General features: G+C 34.7%; 1 pseudogene; it reads right to left on the bottom strand.

The window, feature by feature from the left end:
* Positions 1–809: 809 nt before the first annotated feature.
* LOC101351351 (proteasome maturation protein-like) lies at positions 810–15,082 on the bottom strand (annotated as a pseudogene).
* Positions 15,083–25,656: the final 10,574 nt, after the last annotated feature.

Here is a 25,656-nt window from a genome sequence, read left to right as displayed (position 1 = left end):
TTTTCTGAGTTGTTCCTCTCTCATTAACATAAACTCACTGGCCTCTAAGGTTTCTATCTAATCTTTCCAGTTGCTCTTGTCAGTTTGATCCCCTATTGATAGTTCTTAAATGTACATAATGCTCAAGGCAGGCATTTTTTTACTAGTTAAGCTAAACTATTGTTCAGTTTTAAGGTGACTTCAGGGGATATTTTTGACTGAAGGTTTAAAGATTATCTCAGGGCATTAGTTTCAGGGGTTTATCCACCCTCGGTGGATCCATAAAGTCTAGAGTCCATGAGAATTTTTAATTCTGTTCTGCATTTTCCCCCTTTTGATCAGGATTTTTCTATGCAATTTTTGATCAAAATGTTCAGTAATGGTAGCCAGGCACCCTCGAGTTCTTCTGGTCTCATAGCAAAGGAGGCAGTTGTTCATGGAGGCAATTAGCCACAAAGTCCATATCCTCCTCCTATTCCTGATTCTTCTTCCTCTGTTGTTCCAGATGAATAGAAACCAATTGTTGTGCCTTGAATGGCTACTTATAAGCTTTTAAGGCCCCAGGCACTATGCAATGAACAATAGAACAGAAGCATTAAACACGTTAATTAGGCCAATTAACTGGGATGTTCCATGAAACCATGACCTTAAACTTCCAAACCAAGAACCAAACTCCATGATGAGTTTGTTTGTACATAAGCAGCATCAGCAGCTTCTCTATTTATTTTTTTCTTTTATGCCAGTACTTTTAATGCTGTATACATACAATTACAGAAAAAAGACCACTCTAAATAAGATACAACCCCTCTGTTTTCGTTGCCAGCACGCTATTACAGTAAGCCAAGCTTATGTTCCACCATCAAGTGTGGTTCTCTCATTACATCACTTTCTGATGGATCATTAAGAATATCTTCAAACCCAATAGTCTCATCAGTACCCCTCAAAACATCCAGTGAAAGGTTTGAGCTTGGAAGAAATGGAAGGCGCTGAACCTACAGCACTGCCTTGAATTCCATCTGCAGTTTTAGTGGAGCAAACAGACCCTGGATGTTTCTCAGGGTGGAAAAATTCATTTTATCTTGGTTGAGCTGGAAATTTTTTTTCTGGCAATTCAAGAGGATGACTGGGCAAAAGTTCATTTTTCACACAAGAAAAACCTTTCCAAAGAAGATCGTGACTTTCAAAAGGTCCCCTCGCTGAAAGTTCAGTAACTGGAATACTGTCTTTTAGCTGAGATCTGAGTCCTCTGGAATTCTTTTGAGACTGAGGCAGCTTGGCTTCTTGTGCTCCTTGTCTCTTCAGCTTCTGCTTCTGTTTCCTGTGGCGTCTCAGCCCTCCAGCCTCACGCCAGCATCTGCCCTGCTGAGGCAAGTGTTCCAAAGCTTGGTAGCTCCACCAATAAGTGCCTGGAGGCACCCCACTCCACCAGAAAGCCTCATGCACACAGGCACTCAGCTCTCTCGCTCCGTAGGTCGGCAAGCCTAGCTCCACCGACAAGTACCCAGAGGCACCCCACTCCGCCAGGAAGCCTCCAGCACAGAGGCACTCAGCTTTCTCGTTCCATGGGTTAGCTCCAGTACCGTCTGGCACTGGTCTCCTGGTTCTGCTGCTGCTGGTTCTCTGCTGTTGCCACTTCTGTACCGACGCAGGTTCTCTGCTGCTGGTGGTCCTCTGCCGCTGTTGCTCCTCTATCCATTCAGTTTCAAAACCACTTCCACATTTTAGGTATCTGTTAGAGCAGCACCCCACTCTTGGTGCCAAATTCTATCTTAGTCATCTAGTGCTGCTACAACAGAAATACTACAAGTGGATGGCTTTAACAAACAGAAATTTATTTCTTCACAGTAGAGTAGGCTAGAAGTCCAAATTCAGGGTGTCAGCTCCAGAGGAAGGCTTTCTTTCTCTGTCGGCCTTCTTCTCATCAGTGTTCCCCTGGACTAGGAGCTTCTCCATGCAGGGATCCCAGGTCCAAAGGACGCCCTCCGCTCCTGGCACTGCTTTCTTGGTGGTATGAGGTTCCCCTACTCTTTTTATTTTTTATAGTAAATATATCTATTACACAACTTTTGCCAATTCAACCTTTTACAGGTATACAACTTATTGACAATTACAATAATCGGCTGTGCAATACCCATAATCAATGAGATTTTTCCATAACCATTAACCCTTCTTTTTCCCCTCCCTTCAACCTCTGGTAACCACCAATAAGCTTTGGTCTGTATACTTTGGCCTTTTCTTTTTATGTAATTGAGGTCATACAATATTTGTCCTTTTGTGATTGGTTTATTTTCTCAGCATAATGTCTTCAAGCTCTATCCATACTGTAGCATTTATCAAGACTTCATTTCTCCTACTAGCTGAGTAGTATTTTGTTGTGTTTATGTATCACATTTTGTTTATCCATTCATCTGTTGATGGATATTTAGGTCATTTCCACCTATTGGCTATTGTGAATAGTGCTGTAATGAACACTGGTGTACAAGTCCCTTTTTGAGTCTCTGCTTTCAAGTTTTTTGGGTATATACCTAGGAGTGAAATTGCTGGGACATATGGTAATTTTATTTTTAATTTTTTGAGGAACCGTCACACTGTTTTCCACAACAGCCATTTTGCATTCCTACCAGCAATGGATAAGGGTTCCTATTTCCCCACATTCTTGCCAACGTTTGCTGTTTTTTGTTCCTTTTTTATCTTAGCCATTCTACCTGTACTCGATGCCATCAGGTCAAGTCTGACTCATAGCAACCCTATAGTTCAGAGTAGAACTGCCGCATAGGGTTTCCAAGGAGTGGCTGATGGATTTGAACTGCCAGCCTTTGGTTAGCAGTCATAGTTCTTAACCACTGCACCATCAGGGTTCCGTATAGCCATCCTAGTCGGAGTGAAAGGGTATCTCATGTGTTTTTGATTTGCATCTCTCTGATGGTTAATGAAGTTGAACATCTTTTCATGTGTTTGGTGGCCATTTGAATGTCCTCTTTGGTGAAATGTCTGTTCAAATTCTTTGCTCATTTTATGATTGGGTTATTTGTCTTTTTGTTGTTAAGTTGTTGAAATATTATATATATTTTGGTTATTAGATTCTGTCATAGATATGGTTTCCAAACTTATTCTTCTAGTTGGCAGCTTGTCTTTTCACTTTTTTTGGTAAAGTCTTTTGATAAACAAAAGTTTTTAATTTTTATGAGGTCCCATTTATTTATGGTGTCTTTCGCTGTTTGAGTTTGTGCTTTTGTTATTATATCAGATAATCCGTTGTTGAAAGCAAGGCCTGATAGTGATGCCCCTGCTTGTTTTTCTAAGAATTTTATGGTTTTAGTTTGCACATTTATGTCCTTACCCCATTTTGAATTTGTTTTTGTGTATGGTGTGAGGCATAGATCCTGTTTCATTTTTCTGCATGTGAAAATCCAATTTTCCCAGCACCCTAAATTGACGAGACCCTTCTTTGCCTATTGAATGGACTTAGCACCCTTGTCAATAATCAGTTGACCATAGCTGTGTGGGTTTATTCCTAGACCCTCTATTCTATCCCATTGGTTTATGTGTCTACTGTTATACCAATACCAGGCTGTTTTGATTACTGTGGCTATATAGCCATTGCCGGCGAGTCGATTTCGACTTATAGAGACCCTATAGGACAGAGTAAAACTGCCCCATAGGGTTTCCAACAAGCGGCTGGTGAATTCAAACTGCTGACCTTTTGGTTAGCAGTCAAGCTCTTAACCTCTGAGCCACCAGGGTTCTGCGGCTGTATAGTATGTTTTAAAATCAGAAAGTGTGTGTTCTACTATTTTGTTCTTCTCTTTCAACTTTGTTTTAGCTATCCGGGGGCTCTTGCCTTTTGATCTAAAGTTGAGGATTCATTTTTCTATTTCTGTTGGAAAACTGGAATTTCTATTTCTGAAAGCTCTTGGACTTTGGATTGGGATTGGGTTGAATTTATAGATCGCTTTGGGTAGTACTGACGTCTGAACAACCTTAAGTCTTCCAATCCATGAATACAGAATATATTTCCATTTATTTAAGTCTTCTTTAATCTCTTTCAGTAACATTTTACAGTTTTCATTGTATAAATCCCTCTTGTCCCAGATTAGATTTATTCCTAGGTATTTTATTCTCTTAGATGGTATTGTAAATGGGAGTTGTTTCCCTAATTTCCCTTTTCAGATTTCTCATTTCTGGTGTATAGAAACCCAACTGACTTTGTTTGTTGGCCTTGTACCCTGCAACTTTGTCAGATTCCAGTATTAGCTTTAGAAGTTTTCTTGGGGGCTGTTTGGGATTTTTGATATATAGGCTTATGTCATCCGCAAACACAGAAAATTTTACTGCTTCTTTTCCAATCTGGATACTTGTATTTCTTTTTCTCATCTTATTGTTCTGGATATGAGTTCTAATACAATATTGAATAGAAGTAGTGAGAGTGGGCACCTTTGTCTTTTTCCCGATTTTAAGGAGAAAGCTCTCAGTCTTTCTCCACTAAGTACGATGTTGGCTATTGACTTTTCATACAATATGCCCTGAATCATAGTGAAAAATTTCCCTTCTATTCCAATCTTCTTTAGAGTTTTCTTTAAGAAAAGGTGTTGGATTTTATCAGATGCTTTTTCTGCATCCATAGAGTTGATCCTGTGGTTCTTTTCCTTTGTTCTGTTGATGTGGTGTATTACACTGACTGATTTTCTAATGTTGAACCATCTCTGCATTCCTGAAATAAATTCCACTTGGTCATGGTGTATGACTCTTTTAATATCCTGTTGGGTACTTTTTGCTAGTGTTTTGTTGAGCATTTTTGCATCTATATTCATAAGAGATATTGGCCTGTAGTTTTCTTTCTTCTTTTTTTCTGGTGGTGTCTTTGTTTGGTTTGGGTATCAGGGTTATGTCTGCTTCACAAAATGAATTAAGGAGTATTCCTTTCTTCTCTATCTTTTGGAAGAGTTTAAACAATATTAGTGTTAATTCTTCTCTAAATGTTTGGTAGAATTCCCCAGTGAAGCCATCTGGACCAGGACTATCTTTTATTGGGAGGCTTTTGATCACTAATTTGATCTCTTCACTTATCATGGGTCTATTGAGACTTTCTATTTCCTCTTGAGTCAGTTTGGGTAGGTTGTGTGCTTCTAAGAGTTTGTCCATTTTATCTAGGTTATCCAGTTTGCTTCCATATAGTTGTTCATAATATTTTGTCATAACTTCCTTTATTTCTATTGAGTCAGTTGTAATGGCCCCACTTTTTTTTGTTATTAACAATTGTTCTGGTAAGTCTAAGAATGAATTCTTCCTGATCCAATAAAATATTTCTTTGATGATTAAGGACTGTGTAAATTATCTATACAATTAAATTGAAAATTAATGATTAATATATTCTGTAATTTACTAAACAAACTCAGTGTTGGGAGAATAAACAGAACTGTAATGTAGCTTCTGACTGATTGCTCAACAATGGCAGCAGCACTTGTGTGGGTTGGCCTACCATCTATTTAGTCCTTTGCACTGCCATTATGAGGTACTGATTATTTACCACATTTATTCTGTTAATCAGGTCAGCATTCATCACATATAGTAATAAAAGTTCTATTTGCACATGTTATAGATAAAAAGCATTATGTTCTTTATTCTTTTTTAAAATTACCTTTTTCTTCTTTAAGGTGCTTGGTTTCTGTTTTTTCTATAAAGAAATAATGGTAATTTAGAATAAAATATTGTATTTATTAATAAGTTCTTCCTAAAATAAGAGTTGGAACAACACTTTGTAGAGTCAATATTAACAATTCAGGAGTCATATGAAAAGAATTCTGTTCTGTTACATTTATTTAGCAGCACCAGGCAGAATTTTCTTTAGGTTCTAAATTCCTAATCCCTTAAATTTCTAATAATAATGCAATATCTACACCTCTTGCATAGATAACACTACAGTGAACTGCAGTTCTGATTCATGCTATAAAATTAGTATCCAGATTTTCACAGTTTCTTTTAAGCCATATAGTCTGTATAATTACGTATTTTTGATTCTTTTATTTTTATTGCTAATATGATGTATATGCCTTAAAATATCTTCTTTACCTTTACTTTCCTTTTCAGATTTTTCAATTTTTTTCTTCCCTGGGGAAGAAAAGAAATCATGATTTTGAAAAACACAATTTACTTACTCAAGATTTGGAGTAAACAATTGGAAATGAAACTTGCTTAATTCCATGTGTGGAAAAGGATCAGGGCTCTACCATTTCAAGATGTGGGGAAAGGTTCTCCCTTCCATGTGTGAGAACATGTATTTTTGTTATGCTTTGTTACTCTTTTTACATTCAGTCATCAGTATGGCATGGCACCCCCTGCCCACTTTTTTTTTTTTTGCATGCTTTGAAGTTAGAAGTTAGGCTAGAGTAAGACATGAATTTATTAATAATTTAAAAGTAGAAACAGCAGGATAGATATATATATTTTTTATCAGTATCTTTAGGAATCAGGATTTGACTAAATTAACGAATTAAAACAATGAAAAAGTCACATAATATTTCCAAGCAAAATTTTGATACATGTGGTTTTCAAAATAAAGTTCGTTAGGTGACTTCCTTCAACAATATTTTTCAAGCAAGGGAGAAGGGAACCAATAATTAGTGAAAAACTACCAAATATATGGTGGGGAAGTTACATGTGTTGTTTCATTTAATCCTTATAACAAGCCTTACAACAAGTAATTATGTCTGTTCTATAGATGAGGAAACTGGGAATCTGAGCAGCAAAGGTATTTTCCCAAACATTGCAAAGCTAGACAGAGACTCAAATTTACATCTAACTCCAAAGTCCATACAGCTTCCATAGCACTATGTTACCTCCTCTGTAAAAGTAAACATTTACCTGATTCTGTGGCTTCCAATGTTCCTTCTTTAGAAAAAAGAGTATTAAAAAAAGAATAAAAAGGACAAGGATAGTTTGTATTTCAATAATAGATAATTGAGCATTATCTGCAGATACTTTCTATTAAATTCCAATAGACTCATATACTCAAAATGGGAAAGAAATACTGATAACTAATATTTCCAAAAGCTGTAACTAAACATCTGTTTTGAAAATGGAACCACTCCAAACTAATATAAAACTGTTTATTTGAATGCGGTAGAATTAATCAATTCTAAACCCTTTGGTCATTTTTCTTAATTGCAAACTCACCCATAAAGCTCCATTATGCAAACTTTTAACTTGATCTTCATGGATGCTTACATGTATTCATTCACTAAATATTTATTAAAGCGACTCCGTTTATGAAATGCTGTATTTAAGTGCACTTTGGTGGGGTTGTGGGAAGAGGTTCAAAAATATCACAGAAACAAACTCAATTCATGATGACTACAGTGTGGAAAGGGAGACAAGACATAAAATGATATTTGTCTTCAGCCTGTGATCATACTGAACCAACTTTCTTTTGGTTTCTTCAGTATTTTCATAGATTAATAATATTTCTAAATACAATCTGGCAATTTAAAAATAATTTTTCCCTTATGAGTCAATTTAAATGATAATATTTCCAGAAATAAATCTTCTCTAAAAATGTAAGAAATATATTTACTAAAATATCAATGCTTTTCATAAACATGATACATTTAATAGCCATACATATACCTGTTTTGGAAGATATTTCCAAAATTCAAGAAAAATTGATTAAAATATTTTATGATAATGAACATGGAAAAATGAACATTGTTTCACAAACAGGAGTATTTGAAATGATTTTATGGTGATATTTCATATTAGAATTCCAGTTTCAAATCTCAAGCCTTCATTTTTTAATACTTTTCACATTAGTAACAATATTAATTAAAACTAAACATACTAGAGATTTTCTATAACTCAAAGGCAACATATAATGATTTAAAATTTACATTGCATCTATTCAGAAGAAAATTGTGGCTATTTAAGGAATCTCTCATAACACTGTTAAGACAGGTTAGTCCTTGGCATTTACAAACTTTAGATGTAACTTCTAGTTACATTCTTGGGAGAAATGCACATATTTTTACCCCAGGGTAAAGTCTGATTCATATTTTTATAACATTAAATAAACTATTTCATTGTTCATAGCTGCATTTTAAAATTACTATTTCAAGCGTCAAATAAAATAAAACAGTGACTCTGAATTACTAAAAAAAAATACCTCTAAGCCTTAAAAAATAAGAAAGTAAAAGACTGTTTATTTGTCAAATTGAGGGCAGCTGAATTTTCAAACTCATAAGATGACTGTTAGAGGGATCTTCATACTGTGTTTATTCAATTCATCATAATTAACAACTGAATATACATAAAAGAGAGATACAACTACTTTTTTTTTTTTCTCACACATACTAGTTATCATGGTAAATGTGTTACCTACTCAGTATGTATGGCAACAGAAAACATTTGTCCACATATCTTGGAATAGTATAATCTATGTAATAAGTGCTCAATAAATACATGTCCAGAGATGAATGAATGTAATACATACAAACATTCTTGTGCCAATCAAAATCACTTACACTGGTAATAGTGTAACGACTACTGCATTAATAAACATAGCATACATTTTGTTACTGCATGTAAAACTCAAAGGTTTTATAAAGGTTAAAACAATAAAATAGCATATTCTAAAAATTTTAAAAGGGTGCACTTACTTGAAGTTGGTTTGGGTTTGTCTACAAAGTAAAAGAAAAGAAAATGAGTGATAATTTTTTATCTATAGTTAAAATAACCCTTTATATTTCCTATTTCTATTTTTTCTGGTTAAATAGCAACAAAGCTTAAATTATATTAAAATGAGAAATACACAATGCATTTTGAGTAATTTTTAAGTCATATTCTCAGTGAGTTCCCAGAAGAAGCTGTAAAGTTATACAGCGTAGAGTCTTTTGGTCTCTTCTTTATCCCTGTAAAATTTCTTTTTTGATTTATGCAGTACGAAGGCTTATAATATGCACTCTTTACTCTTTGAGTGACACAAAATGTATATTCTGCCACTTTCCTTTGAAAATACATATTGATATTAATATTAATAATTTAAATTATCTCAATCCAAAATTATAAATGAAGTTGTCTTCACAAACTCTCAGGGAAAATAAATGAGTGGTAGGTGAAAAACAAAAAACCATACTGTCTAAATAATTCTCTGTTTCTCCAATATACTGTCTCTTCTGAAATTAATTGAAGAAAACTTTAATTATGCAATTTTACCCATAATATCCCCTATGCATCTGTCAATTTGTTGTACTGTGGTGGCTTGAGAGTTGCTGCAATGCTGGAAGCTATGCCACTGGTACTTCAAATACCAGCAGGGTCACCTACGGTGGACAGGTTTCAGATGAGCTTGCAGACTAAGACAGACTAGGAAGAAGGACCTGGTGGTCTACTTCTGAAAAAAATTAGTCAGTGAAAACCTGATGAATAGCAGCAGAAACTTGTCTGATATAGTGCCAGAAGATGAGCCCCTCAGGTTGGAAGGCACTCAAAAAATGACTGGGGAAAAGCAGCCTCCTCAAGGTAGAGTTGACCTTAATGACATGGATGGAGTCAAGCTTTCCGGACCTTCATTTGCTGATGTGGCATGACTCAAAAAGAAAAGAAACAGCGGCAAACATCCATTAATAATAGGAACGTGGAACGTACCAAGTACAAATCTAGGAAAACTGGAAGTCATCAAAAATGAAACGGAACGTATTTCCTAGGTATTAGTGAGCTAAAATGGACGGTATTGCCCATTTTGAATTGGAAAATCATATAGTCTACAATGCTGGAATGACAAATTGAAGAGGAATGGCATTGCGTTCATCGTCTAAAGAACATTTCAAGATGTATTCCAAAGTACAACACTATCAGTGATAGGATAATATCCATACGCCTACAAGGAAGACCAGTTAATATGACTATTATTCAAATTTATGCACTAACCACTAACGCCAAGGATAAGGAAATTTAAGCTTTTACCAACTTCTGCAGTCTGAAATTGATCAAACCTGCAACCAAGATGCATTGATAATTACTGGTAATTGGGATGCCAAAGTTGGAAACAAAGAAGAAGGAACATTAGTTGGAATACATGGCCTTGGTGATAGAAATGATGCTGGAGATCACATGACAGAATTTTGCAAGCAACGACTTTTTCATTGCAAATACTTTTTTTCACCAATATAAATGACGGCTATACTCGTGGACCTCACCAAAAGGAATACACAAGAATCAAGTTGACTGTATCTGTGGAAACAGACAATGGAAAAGCTCGGTATCATCAGTCAGAAAAGGCCAGGGGCCAACTGTGGAAAGACTATCGATTGCTTATATGCAAGTTCAAGTTCAAGCAGAAGAAAATTAGAACCAGTCCACAAGAGCCAAAGTATGACCTTGAGTATATTTCACCTGAATTTAGAGACCATCTCAAAAATAGATTTGACTCATTAAACACTAATGACCAAAGACAAGAAGACTTGAGGAATGACATCAAGGACATCATACACGAAGAAAGCAAGAGGTCATTAAAAATACACAAAAGAAAGAAAAGACCAAAATGGATGTCAGAGGAGACTCTGAAACTTGCTCTTGAATGTCAAGTAGCTAAAGGAAAGGACGACATGATGAAGTAAAAGGACAGAACAGAAGATTTCAAAGGACGGCTCGAGAAGACAAAGTAAAGTATTATAATGAAATATTCAAACACCTGGAGTTAGAAAACCAAAAGGGAAGAACACACTCAGCATTTCTTAAGCTGAAAGAATTGAAGGGAAAATTCAAGCTTTGAGTTGAAATATTGAAAGATTTTACAGGGAAAATATTAAACGACACAGGAAACATCAAAATCAGATAGAAGGAATATACAGATTTACTGTACCAAAAAGCATTGGTTGATGTTCAACCATTTCAGGAGGTAGCATACGGTCAGGAACCGATGGTACTGAGGAAGAAGTCCAATCTGCACTGAGGTCATTGGTGAAAAACAAATCTCCAGGAATTGACAGAATACCAATTGAGATGTTTGAACAAACGGATGCAGGGCTGGAAGCATTCCTTTGTGTATGCCAAGAAATTTAGAAGACAGCTACCTGGCCAACCAACTGGAAGAGATCCATGTTTGTGCTCATTCCAAAGACAGGTGATCTAACAGAATGAGGAAATTGTCGAACAGTATCATTAATATCACATGCAAGTAAAATTTTGCAGAAGATCATTCAAAAGCCGTTGTAGCAGTACATTGACAAGGAACTGCCAAAAATTCAAGCTGGATTCAGAAGAGGACATGGAAACAGTATCATTGCCGATGTCAGATGGATCTTGACTAAAAGCAGAGAATATCAGAAAGATGTTTACTTGTGCTTTATTGACTATGCAAGGGCATTTGTCTGTGTGGATCATAACAAATTATGGATAACATTGCAAAGACTTTGAATTCCCGAAAACTTAATTGTGCTCACGTGGAACTTGTGCATAGACCAAAAGGCAGATGTTCAAACAGAACAAGGGAATACTGCGTGGTTTAAAATCAGGAAAGGTGTGCATCATGGTTGTATCATTTCATCATACTTATTCAATCTGTATGCTGAGCAAATAATCTGAGTAGCTGGACTCAGATGAAGAAGAATGTGGCATCAGGATTGGAGGAAGTCTCATTAACAACCTTTAATATGCAGATGACTCAACCTTGCTTGCTGAAAGTGAAGATGACTTGAAGCACTTACTGATGAAGATCAAAGACTACAGTCTTCAGTATGGATTACACCTTAACATAAAAAAACAAAAATCCTCACAACTGGACCAATAAGCAACATGATAAATGGAAAATAGATTGAAGCTGTCAAGGATTTCATTTTACTTGGATCCACAATCAACACCCATGGAAGCATCAGGCAAGAAATCAAACAATGTATTACATTGAGCAAATCTGCTGCAAAAGACCTCTTTAAAGTGTTAAAGAGCAAACGTGTCACTTTAAGGACTAAGGTACACCTGACTTAAGCCATGGTCTTTTCAGTCACCTCATATGCATGTGAAAGCTGGACAAAGAAGACCAAAGAAGGATTGATGCATTTGAATTATGAAGTTGGCAAAGAATATTAAATATACCATGAACTGCCAGAAGAATGAACAAATTTGTCTTGGAAGAAGTACAGCCAGAATGCCTCTTAGAAGAAAGGATGGTAAGATTTCATCTCACATACTTTGGATATGTTATCAGGAAGGACTGTCCCTGGAGAAGGACATCATGCTTGGTAAAGTAGATGGTCAGCTAAAAAGAGGAAGACCTTCGAGGAGCTGGATTGACACAGCAGCTGCAACAAGGGGCCCAAGCATAACAACAAATGTGAGGATGGTGCAGGACCAGGCAGTATTTCGTTCTATTGTACATAGGGTCACTATGAGTTGGAACTGACTTGATGGCACTTAACAACAACAATAACACACATAATATCTATGTATTCGTAAAAAGTAGGCCACATTCTGGTCATAATTGTGAGGGATTTGAATCATTCAAAATTAGGTCAACTAACTGTAATAGCCATGGGAAAAATAATTTGATACAATCTTTTTTGAGAATATTTAGGAATATCTATAAAAATGCTACTGAACGTAACTTTTCACTCAAAAATTCTACTTTAAGGAATTTCACTCCACAGGTAAATGTACAAAACTAGGGCGGTAGATATTATTTATTATGTTGTTGTGTACTGTTGAGCCCACTCCGACTCATAGCGACCCACAGGGTTTCCTAGGCTGTAATCTTTACGGGAGCAGATCCCCATATCTTTTCTCTTGTGGAGCCGCTGATGGGTTAGAACCACAGACCTTTCAGTTAGCAACCGAGAGCTGAACCATGGTGCCATTAGGGTTCCTCAACTTAAACATGCATCAACCGAACACTGGTTAAACAAATTGTGTACAACTATAAAACAGAATACTATTGATTAGGAAACGCTTTATGTACTGATATATTAAAAAAAAACAACAACTATACATCCTTAAATAGAAAAATGAAGGAGTAAGGCTATTTATAGTATATCATGATTTGTGTAAGAAAAAAGAAAAGGGGCTATATATATATATATATATATATTTATTTGCATAAATGTACCAGAAAAGTATATTAAGATATAACAGTGATTACCTATGGGGCATTATTGACTATTTTAGGAATGTGAATTGGTTGAATAGAGAACAAGAGTAGAAGGGATATTTCCACAGTATAGCCTCTTATATGCCTTACTTTTTAAACTACGTGAAATATTACATATTTTAAAAAATAGAATAACATTCTAAAAGAATTAAGGTAACTACTATGGAATGGTATACCTTCTATTTTAGAAAATAGATCAAGATAAAATTTACTATTAGTTCTCAGTGAAATATGTTTAGTTAGAGTATTTTAAAACTGTTATCAACATCAGTATGATAAATAATGTTTATATTGATAACAGTAAAATACTGAAAGTTTTGGAAGGGACTCGTGAATCATGAAAGAAAATACTACTTTGTCAATATTGCTGTATTACAGTAGCATGTTTCACAATCCATTTTATATTTGTTATATTATTTAGCAAAATGTTTAATTGACACCATTACCACAGCCCATATACCAGATAAACTTGATTATACTACAGAACTAAAAAATTACCAGTAAACAAAATGAAAAGCACTTATATATTTTGCTTTGATTTTTAAATTAAAAAATTGTGAATAAAGAGAAAATATAAAACAAAAGCAAAAAAATACCTATTTTTAGAGACGGAGGTTCTTTTTTTTGATGTCCAACTTTTTCTAGAAAGATAAATCAAAATTAGCTGGCAATCTGTGGCTTCCTTGTGTGGCAAGCATTTCTTATTTATATATTTGCAGGCTATCTTCAGCTTACACTGCAGGAAATGTCCTCATAGTCATTTGCTTGTAACTTGGAATGCAGAAAGCATATTGCCATAAAAACGCATTAAAAACGTGGCTAGGTTCATTCTCAGGACACCTACAAAGGCTTTCTCTTATTGTGTAGCTAAAAGATAAGTATTAGGGTACTAATCTTTTTGTGGTCAGGTGGCATAAGAGGAAGAAGACAGAATGTAACAAAGAAGAGAAGAAGAAGGAAGGGATTTTTTTTTTTCTTTCTGTGCTGAACGTCTAGTCATTCCTTGGGAATATTTTAAAGTAGATGACTTTTGTCTTTGACATTTACCAACTCCTCTATTCACCTCTCTGATTCCTTTTAGCTCCCTTCTTGCCAGGTCAGAAGCAATTTAGTGCTAGATTTAGTTTCTTATTGAAAATTTAACCTGGGCCGGTCGCATTTCAGAAAGTACCATACATTTTTGTTTTCGTTTTCCTCTACCACCTTCCCTTTCCAGTTTCAGTTAGAACTTTCATAGCTGATCTCAACTGAGTCTAGGACTAAGCAGAATCGAATAATGTGTGAATAATTAACATCCTTTTAACTCTCTGAATGCTATTTGAATAAAAAAAATGATTAAGATTTTTCTCTCTTTCTCTTCAAAAGTGAAATTTTAAATGAAGCCATGTAGTGTGGGTTTTTTTTGAGTGGTGCTGGAGAATATTTGGGAATAGAGCAGATGCTGGAACAGGCCAAGTGTCAGTTATTTCTAATAAGTCCAGGTTTAGTCCTCCTGTCTTAGCTTCCTAGAACTGTCATTACAAAAATAACACAAAATGGGTGAGTTTAAAGAACAGAAAATTATTTTCTCACAATTCTGGAGGCTGTAAGTTTGAATAGAGAGCATCAGCAGATCTATGCTCTCTCACTGTCAGCTCTAGAGGAAGATTGTTCCTTGTCCTTCAGCTTCTGGAATCGCTGGGCATTTCTTGGTGTTCCTTGGCTAATAGATGGATACAGGCAGTCCCTCGATTACTAATGAGTTTTGTTCCTAAATCTGTCTTTAAGTTGAATTTGTATTTAAGTCTGAACAGTTAGGTACAGTTCCTATCTAACCTTCAGGCCCGCCATGTGGAGTGAAGCAATGGTGCTTGGGGCAAGTGGTCTATGGGGTTGGCCCTTTCCAAAGCTCTGAGGGAGGCGGGTGTGTGTGGGTTCTTTCTCACTGCTGGGGGTCGTGGCTGTAAGTACCATGTCACGGGGCCCACCTGCCATTAGCGGCTGACCAAGGACTCACTGTAGCTCCTGCATAGGCGGGAGAAGCGTGGCCCATTGTGGGAGCCCGGGGGCCAGAATACTGAGTCATTTTTTTCCCAATAGGCTTTACGGGGATCAGTTCTTAACAACGGGTTGTACATAAATCAGACTTTGTAACCCGGGGACTGCCTGTACTCACATGCTGTCTTCACCCTGTGTGTGACTCTGCTTCCATTTCTATCCTTCTCTTTTATCAAACACCCCTCAAAAGGTATGAGGATTAGGACCCACCCTACTCTGCTATGACTTCGTTAACTTAAAATACAAAACAAAAAATTATTTTCCCATACAAGGTCACATTTACCCATGCAAGGGTTAGACCTCCAACATATCTTTTCGGGTGACACAATTTAATCTATAATACAGTGTTTAGGCAGAAATCCTTCTTTTCAGAGCAACCTCAATGTTTTCTCTTAAGGCCTCAACTGATCGAATGAGGCCCATCCCCATTATGGAGAGTCATCTCCTTTATGTGGTCAACTGACTGTATAAATGTTAATCATATTTATAAAACACCTTCAAAGCAACATTTCAACTAGTGTTTGATCAAACATTTGAGCACCATAGCCTAATCAAGTTGACACATAACCCATCACAGCCATGAATCCCTAATTTACAGTTATCCAGTATAGCCAACACAGGTGCCACATCTTGCCACTTACTTCATTGTTGGGGCATGATGTTAGGGGAAAATAATGGAGCTTTTAGTGAATCTCCAGATTCAGAAGTGAGGAAAAGCAAGAAAGCTAAACATCAAGCCAAGACAGACTGTAACAGAAATTCTGCCTGAGTTTCCAGCCTTTCAGATGGCCTTACAGATTTCAGACTCAACTGCAACATCAACTCTTGCCTGATTTCCCAGTCTGCCCTACAGAGTTCTGACTTATCAGCCCCCACATTTAAGAATGAGCTTCCATTAACTTAATTTGCATAAATCTTAGTATTAAATAAGCATGAACAATAAAAGAAAATTAAGAAGTTGATATTCAAGTTATCAAACTGTGATGATAATAGCATTGCAAAATTACAATATATTAAAGTAACTATATAAACGTGTAATACCAATATATTTTAGAATATGAGAAAGCATAAAACATATTCAAAATACATGTAACAAGTTTTAGGGTGTGAATATGTTCTAATTAGACTCCATAGACTTACCTACCTTTTGAACTGCCTGTATGTCCTTCTGACCACCCACTGCCTTCCGGATGACTCCAACCCACAGCGACCCTATAGGACAGAGTAGAACTGTCCCATAGGGTTTCCAAGGAGCAACTGGTGGATTCAAACTGCCAACCTTTTGGTTAGCAGCTATATCACTTAACCACTGCACCACCAGGGCTCTGTCCTTCTGACTAGTCTCCCCATATTCATCTTTGGATCTTGTCAATCAATTTGTCATAGAGCAGACAGAGAAGATTTGGCTATAGCCAACCATGTGTTTATCCAATCTCATGTTTTGCAAATTTACATCATTTGAAGACCAGCATCACAATTTTAACATGATTTTGGATGTATTTACTAGCTGTGTTTAACAATGGGCATGTCTTTATACCTTCCTGAATCCAACTGTCACCTTTTAAGCTCTCCACCACTATAATTTCTGTATCACTCATGAACAGTGAAATGGATAATATTTAAAGTCCACACTCATGAGAAAATTTCATGATTTTAATAGCGAAATAGCAACATGTTTATAATTTAATCTATTTCTAAATACCAAAGTCTTCATAGTGTGCAGTTAAGGCAGCTTAAAGGAAACAAAAATTAAAGCAAAATGTGGTTCATAACACCGACAACTGTGTATCCTTTTGTTTTCCTTTGAGTTTCATTTTGTATGTTTAGAAGATTGCCCAACTACTCTTTCTTCATATTAGTAATATTTTATAGTGTATGGACTTGTTCAGTTGATATTAATAATACTGACACAATTTCCAAAGCTGTTTTTCTGTATAATTATAATGAACCATTAATTAGTAGCAAAAGGCAAGATTGTTAAATCAAAGCCATAGCTATAAGATTAACTTAACACTTACACAGGTAATTTAGCTTAGGCAACATTAAAAATAACAATTTTAAAAAAGCAAGTTGTTAAAGTCAAAATGGCCAAGCAATGCTTTACAGATTTTCTTTTCATTTCTTACTTGATGGTTTCGGCTTGACTATGGAGAATGGAGGAAAGTAAATGGTATATTGATGAGAATGAAATATGGATAAAATAATTCTTTAGCATTTGTGTTTATCCATGTTTACTTTCAGCTTCTCTCCTTAGCTTAAGCGTAATCCATTGTTTCTGAGGATTATTATTTCACTGTCAGCCAATATATTAATCAAACTGCTTATCTAGAAACTGATAGGAAAGACATAAGAAATGCATATAAAATTTAAAGCAATCTATATATCTGGGATACAAATACATTGAGCTAGTTTCTCCATAATAACAAAATGAGATACTCGGGGCTATATTAAGACCTTAGGTTGCAAATTAGAGGAGAAATATGAGCTTAAGCAATGGTTGGAATAGAGTACAATGGTCATTGAGGTAATGTGAGAATGACTTCATGAGATTTCTTTGTCATGAAATAATCATCTATGGTTTCTATAAATAATTAGCTTTCTTCTGAAAAATATTTTACTCTAAGAAATGTATTTAAATCCTGATTATTATGATTATCTCAGTTAAAAGAAAGAAATTACTTTACAGCCTTTTCCCTTTGGAATGAGTAGTGGTAAGAGATGGTGCTCTATTAATGGCCAAGGGAGATAGAGCTCTTGAAATCAAATGGAGGAGATTCAATGGCTCAAGACATTTTAAGACTTGCAGGTTCTACTTCTCATTACAGCAAAGAACACCAGAATGCAAGAGCCTGTGCACTCCATTTTTTTCTCATATGAAATAATCAAGGATTGACTGTTTTACTATAATATTCTGTGTTCTGCTGAGCATTCTCTGAGGCATTATTTAAAAAGTTAGACAATTGCAAGACTTTGTGTGATGCTTTCATGAAATGAAATTATTCCACCTAATTTATGAACATCAGAAAGTTTCAGATTGCTGAACCTTTAGGATTTGTGGAAATTTGGTTTGAAAATAAGATTAAATACCTAAAAGTGCATTATAATCAATCTTTTACATGAGTTTCCTTATGAATTAGATATAAATTTAGGTCAATCATATTTTTAAAAAATGAATTTATGTCACTATTTTCCATTGTTAATTTCATTAAATATATCTTTTATTTATTTACAATAGTTCAGAATCTTAATGTTTATGATACTTAAAGATTATATGCTTCATTGAAGATACATGTGTATCCATAAAACATAAAACTGATAAATAGAAAAAAATATGAAAAAAAACATTTACCTGTTTTTTCAAGTGTAACAGCTTTTACTTGCTTGACAACTTTTTCTTCTGTGATAGGAAAAAATGTTAACACAAGTAGAAATTTTGAATGCATCTGTATTAAACAGTAACATATTTCAACCTTGATATTTTGCATTCTTTTTGAAATAACATGAATGCAGACAGTAACTTAGCTGTTTCCTCAGTAAAACAGCAAATGATGTCTTGTATTCAATTTGGACGAGAGCATAAAGAAAATTTGTCCATCTGCAGATATCCTTTGAAGACATCATGTTGTAGAAGTTTTCCTAATTTAAATTGCCCCTAACCTGTCAATACAATCCCTATTCCTTGCCTTCACTGTACTATACTTCACTGTATTTATCTACACTGAGATGTTGCTTTATAAAAATTATATCCCATTTTCATTATTGAATTAGAGAAGGAAGGAACAATTTCTTATCTTTCTCGGGCAGGTACCTCCCTGGGAACCCAGGATTAGTCTGGGAATTCAAGTTTCTTAAGCTTTAAAACTGGAGGAGGGCTACATCTTCTCGGGATTTCCCATTTATGTGATCTCTTCTGCCCTCTATGCTCTTACACATGTAGTCAAGGAAATTTGAGTCAAAGTAGAGAGATTATTACAATGATCCTATATAAAATAAAACTTCTCAAGCATTCATCTTTGGAAGTAGATTGGCTGGTTAAATATCCTAATTAGAAAGTTTCAGTGGGAAACAGATAATCTAAAGAGAATGAATGCTACAACTGAAATAAAGGAGAGATGTGGCTACACACTTTGTTACACACTCAGAGCTAAATTCTCTTTCTCCGTATTTCAGTTCAAAATGGCTTTTGTTTGTGTCAGTGAAGAAAATAATAGGGTTTTATTATTGATTATATTAGGAGGTGCTAAAGTTGTTTCTTGGCACAGTGGTCAAGAGCTTGACTACTAACCAAAAGCCTGGCAGTTCAAATCCACCAGTCGCTCCTTGGAAACCCCATGGGGTAGTTCTACTCTGTCCTATAGGGTCACTATGAGTCAGAAATGACTCGATGGCAATGGGTTTGGTTTGCTTTTTTTTTTTTTTTTTTTTTTGAGTTGTTTATAAGGTTTTGTTTGTATTGATACAGACACCAATTCCTGCCTCTTCATCCTCTGGCCCTGCTCTCTTTATTCCTGTAGTTTCTTTTGTTGGTATCTTATATTTTTTGAAGCATAGACATACTAGAGTGATATAAGGTCTTCAAATCAAACTTACTCAAAACCCTGTAAAAAGATTTTCTAAAGTTCTAGGTAAAAAAACATAGGCAAAAGATTTTCTAAGATGTGTTTAGAAAAAAGCATGTTTTTATCTATTTCGAGATTCTAGTCTAAAAATATTCATGATATTGGGTAAACAATTTAGCTGGAAAGAAGGGCAATATTTTAGAGAATAACTGAGGTTTGGAACAACCTCGATATTGAATTTGTATTCAATCAGCTTCTTAAATAAGAACTAATTAAAAACCTCATTTTGGTAAATTCTGTTATCTCTCTTCACAACCAAGGCACATTGCCTCACCTCTACTTTCTCCAAAATTCAAGATTAGTAATAAAAAGAAAAGAAAGAAGGGAGGTATGGGTGGAGGAAAGAAGGAAGGAAGGAAGAAGGCAGGGAGAAATGTTGATTTCTTGAGCACTGGAATGTTTGGAGTCTGAGATGATCGTATTTAAACGAACCAATCCGAATCACAAGTTTTCTTAAGATGTCTTGCCCAAAACAAAACAATACAAAATAAAATATACAACCCATCCACCTGAATGATGGTGGATGATGGCCTTTGTACTGAGTTAACTGTCTGATAAGAAGGGATGACTAACTCTCTAGTTAAATCTGTCTGGTCAAGTCGTTGGTACAAAAATCATTATGAAGATGACTATAAATATAGATGTTTTAAGAAGTTGGCTGACTTAAGACATGAATTGTCTCAAATCACTTTCAGTCTGACTCTAAATTCTTCCATCTACTAAAGCGAAAATATTGAGAGACAATTTGATACTACAAATACCACCTGAAAATACCTGGTTTACCATGAGAAATGGTCTTTTCCGGTTTTGTTATGTTTTGTTCTGCAAATAATAAAAAGAAAATATTTTCAGATGTTCAGAAGTGTTGCAAATTAACATACAATGAATATTCTTTGTGGCTTAGGCCAGTGATTTGTTAAGAAGAAAATCATGACAGATTTGAGCAGGTGCTCTCATGGAGAAAAAATTATTAAAAAATTCTCATGTCATTCTACTTCATAGGAAAAATCTTTAAAAAAAGTTTTGGTTGCATGAAAGCATATACCAAGAATTATTTACTTTTAAGTAGCATCATTTCCAAAGCATAGGTTGTAATAAAACATAAATTTCAAAGTTAAATTGAAAATATGGCATTTTGAAAATATTTTTAAAAAATTTATGTAACTAATATAGATGAAATTAATATACATACTGTGTAGTTGGGCTTTTTCAGATACAGCTAAAAAAGAAAAAATTATTAGTAAAAATAAATAATAGCATATTCAATTAAATTAATCTCGAAGATTCATATTTGACAATAACAAAGAGACATTTTAAATGGTGATAGGTCTAACAAGAAGTTTTAAATGATAGTGGGCTTCTGATTTAAAAAAAATAAAGGCAAAATGCTTACATCTGGTAACAGATACTCACCTGCAGCAAATAAATACAGTCAGGAACTACATCATAAACCAGTAGACAGACATTTGTTAGCCTTTTTAAATTAAAAATGTATTATTTACAAGAGCCAGTAACCTCAAGCATATGACTAGTTACTAGGTAAGTTCTGGTGAGAATCAAAAGGATGAGATAAGTGTTACATGCACCTCTATATTTGGAGTCTTAAATTCATTGAGATTGAAGAATTCTACCATGTAATATTTTTTATAATAAATAAATAGATTCCACAGAGCCTAAAGGTTTTCTTTTTTTTTTTTTTTTAACTTGCCTCAGGTCAACTCAGGTCATTTGGTACCATAGCTAGGACTTACACACTAAATAGCAACAAAAACTTGGAAAGGTCACCTGTTTTTGGGTAAATGTTAGCTCTTAATAAAATGATAAATTTAGTCTGGGACAATCTCTAAGTGGAAGCATCCAGGGTTTGAGGTATTGAAGACTTGGGGTAGAATTCTAGCTCCAACATTTATTATCTTGAAAATATTGGGAAATACCTTACTTTTTGAACTTGGTTTATCAAACTCTTTCCACAGACGTTAAATGGGAATAATAATTGCCAGGTTGCATGTCTAACATAATGACATCAAAATCCTAACCAGGTCCTTAGCTCATGATAGATGCATAATAAATTCTGGTTCTCATTCCCTTCAAATCTCAATAGTCTATGATTTTGAAATCTATGACCCTTGTGTATGATTTGAAATAAAACCACAAATTAAACACAATCACACTTGATTTCAAAGAACCCCAAGAAATGCCTCCTGAAATCTGGAGTCTCTGCAGAGATCAACTTAAAGTCATATTGCAATTGTTTTTTTCTTATGAGAAATCCCTCATTCCTTCCTAATCCAGTACTGTAAAATCATAATAAGCAATGGAATGGGAAAAATAGTAAACAACCGGGAGACTCTGTGTAAATCCCCACTGTGGGAAGTAAAACTCTTTTAGTCCCAAAATTGAAAGCAATATCAGCTCTGAATCTATTTAAGAATCAAAGTATTATTACCTGGTTTTGTTTCCTTTTTAACTTGTGGCTCTGGGTGGAGGGGAGGAGAAATTTTAAAATCTATTAAAAACAAAACAAAACAAAACTACAGCACAAATTTATTTTTGGAAATTATTTTATTTTGTTTACCATAATTAAAAAACATCATTTTACTAAAAAAAATATTCCACATTAATGCTAGTCTGTCAGTAATGGACTATAAATACATTAGTTAAAATTATGCCATGGACTCTTCTTTCATTGAATGATTGCTACTGCTGATTAATTTAAACCTGAATTTTCTGTTTTTTGTGAAAGCTGATTGTTCTGGGAAATAGTTCTGATATTGTCATAAAATAAATGACTTAAGGGAGAAAAGTTGAAAGAGACTCTTTGAAATAGACCTAATTGGTCCCTTATGTGATTTAGGGATTTATACAAATGGCTAGGAATTATAAACCAAAGAGTTGATTGTTTTGAGAATCAGAGACTGATGTGTGTTGTTTCTTTTTTAAAAAGTTTCTACTGTCTACTGCAGTCCTCAGAAATGCTCATCTCAACTGAGAAGCCTAAATAGAGAAGGGTGAGAGCAACTGTTTTTCCTGACAGAATAACTATGTCTTACAACAATCAGGAAAAATAGTGGTTTTGGAGGATTCAACTCAATTAGTCAATTATTTCTTCTTAATCATATATGTATTATGTATATATATATATATACACAATATATACATATGTTTTATTTTAAAAGTTAGCCAAAGATAAACTTTTGTTGTAACATCTGCACTAGGACATAGCTTTGAAAAGAGATATTATGTTATTTCATTATAAATATAGAAAACATATATGAATCTATACCTATGATATACGTACCTGACTTCTTTTCTTTTTTTACTTGTGGCTCTAAAAAAATAGGTAAACACTAGCAATTATGATTATATAGAAAGGTGATTTATTTTCTGTGCTTTTGCTCATGCATATTTATTTTACATATTATTTATTGTTTCTATACCTGCCATATTAATTTCCCTCATCTTAGGATTGAGGCAAATTAATACAAACAGTAAATGTCCCTCATTATCAATCTCAGTAAGAATTATTTTGAGCAAAAATGGCAATGCGAACTAAAATTTTTAATGAGACGTTAATGAAAGGTATTGTTTTGTACCTTCAGTGAATAAAGAATGAAGAAAAATTTAAGCATAGCATGTTTGCAAAAATACACTTAGGATAACAGGCACACCTCTACACAAAATATTTCAGCTTTGTCTTTAAGCAGAATATTCAACAATGGGATCAGAGGGTAAGTAAAAGCAGGCATTTAATATTTCTGTCCTACTTATTTATTTTTCACATGCATATAACATACGTGGAGGCTTAGGCTTGATGACTTCTTTGCCTAGAAAATTTTAAAATTTGAAGAAATAATGGCTGAAATTTTTCAAAATTTGATGAAAACTATAATTCAGAAATAATTCACAAGTAGTGTGAAGAAAACTACACCGAGGTATATCATAATCAAATTTCTTAAAGCAATGATGAAAAGAAAATCTTAAAAACAGTCAGAGGTGAAAAAAAACAAAAACATGTGAATGAGACCAAAGATAACAGTAACAGCATACTTCTTGGACAGAATAGAAGCCAAAAGTCAGCAGAGCAAATTTTTTAAAAATTTTTAAAAGATTAGGGAAAAATAAACAAAAGACAATGTCAAATTAGAATTTTATACACAGAAAATGATATCTTTAAAAAATGGATATTATAAAACATTTTGAAAGAATCATCACCAGCCTGCATGCACTACAAAATGCGGAAGGAAATACTTAAGGCAGAACGAAAATACTACTATGAGGAACTCTGAAACTACACCAAGGACTGAAGAGCATCAGAGATACTAACAACATAAATAAATAAAAAAATAGAATTTATTATTTAAATCATTTTAAAAGATAATTGGGCAGAGATTGTCATATTTTTAACCTCTTATCATTGCTTAAAGGAGCCCTGGTGGCGCAGTGGTTAAGCGCTCGGCTGCTAACCTAATGGCGGTTAGAACCCACCAGCTGCTAAGATGTGGCAGTCTGCTTCCGTAAAGATTACAGCCTTGGAAACCCTATGGGGTAGTTCCACTCTGTCCTACAGAGTTTCTGTGAGTCGGAATCGACTCAGTGGTGTGGGTTTGGTTTTGGTATCATTGCTTAAGGACCCTATTGGCACAATGGTTAAGCTCTGGGCTGCTAACCAAAGGTCAATGGTTTGAACCCACCATTTACTCTACAGGAGAAAAGACCTGGCAGTATGCTTCCATAAAGATTACAGCCGAGGAAACCCTATAGGGCAGTTCTACTGTGTCATGAGTGGCTATGAGTCAGAATCTCCTCAACAACACACAACACTGCTTAATTTGTCACCCATAATCTGATGTTTCCAAGTCTACATATCTAATTTTGATACCTCTTCTAACATTAAGAATCATCTGTTCAATTACCTGTTAGTTAATTCCCCCTAAAATTTTTACAGTCATTTCCAGCTTAATGCATCTCAAAACCAAATACATTACCTCGGCACCAACTATCAATTCTCTTGTCTCTAACTCACTAGATGGCAGGCATTGAAGATCTTCCTAGTCATCCATACTAAAAACTTGGAAGTTATCTGCATCACAACCTTCCACATCCATAACCAAGTCTTGATTTTATTTCTGAAATATTTCTTGGAAAAAAAGTTTCACTCCATTGGTAGCAATTGGGTGATTGTTTTAGTTTCAACTGTCAACAGCTATTACATGATCTACTGTAACTATCTTGTCAGGTCTCTTCCAGTCCTATCTGCTCAAAAACTACTACACAGAGGCTCCAGAGATACCTACTTAAAATAAAAATGACCTGCACGACTGTTAATTCTTCCCCCCTTTAATAGCTTCTTATTTTCTATAAGTTCAAATTCAGTGATACCCCTTAGAAAGATTTGCAGTTTTCTCTGACAACTTAGCCACAGTCACCTCTTGTCAATTCTTCTGAACATCACCTATAAAGAGCACTGAACTACTTGTAGTTTCTCACACTCAATGAAAACCTTGCCACTATGCCTCTGTCAACAACTCATTCTACCCTCTCCTCACTTTTTTCTAATGTTTTAATTTTTTTAATAGATTTTATTTGTCAGAGCAGTTTCAGGTTTATAGAAAACCTGAGCAGAAAGTAGAGTCCCCATATACCTACTGTCTATCTCCTCCACGCTAGTTTCCCGTTATTAACGTCTTGCATTAGTGTGGTAGATTTGTTACAATTGATGAACCAATATTGATATATTATTATTAACTGAAGTCCATAGTTTACAGTTCATTACACAGCTTAAATAGTGTACACTTACAACACTCTTTACGTTGCATAGTTCTCTGGGTTTTGTATAATACTATGTATCCACCATTACAGTATCATACAGAATAGTTTCATTGCCCTAAAAAT

Source organism: Trichechus manatus, unplaced genomic scaffold (assembly GCF_000243295.1).
Source record: "Trichechus manatus latirostris isolate Lorelei unplaced genomic scaffold, TriManLat1.0 scaffold00098, whole genome shotgun sequence".
NCBI classification, from domain to species: domain Eukaryota; kingdom Metazoa; phylum Chordata; class Mammalia; order Sirenia; family Trichechidae; genus Trichechus; species Trichechus manatus.
Note: the sequence above shows the minus strand (reverse complement) of the source record. Positions and strands in the feature narration are given on the sequence as shown.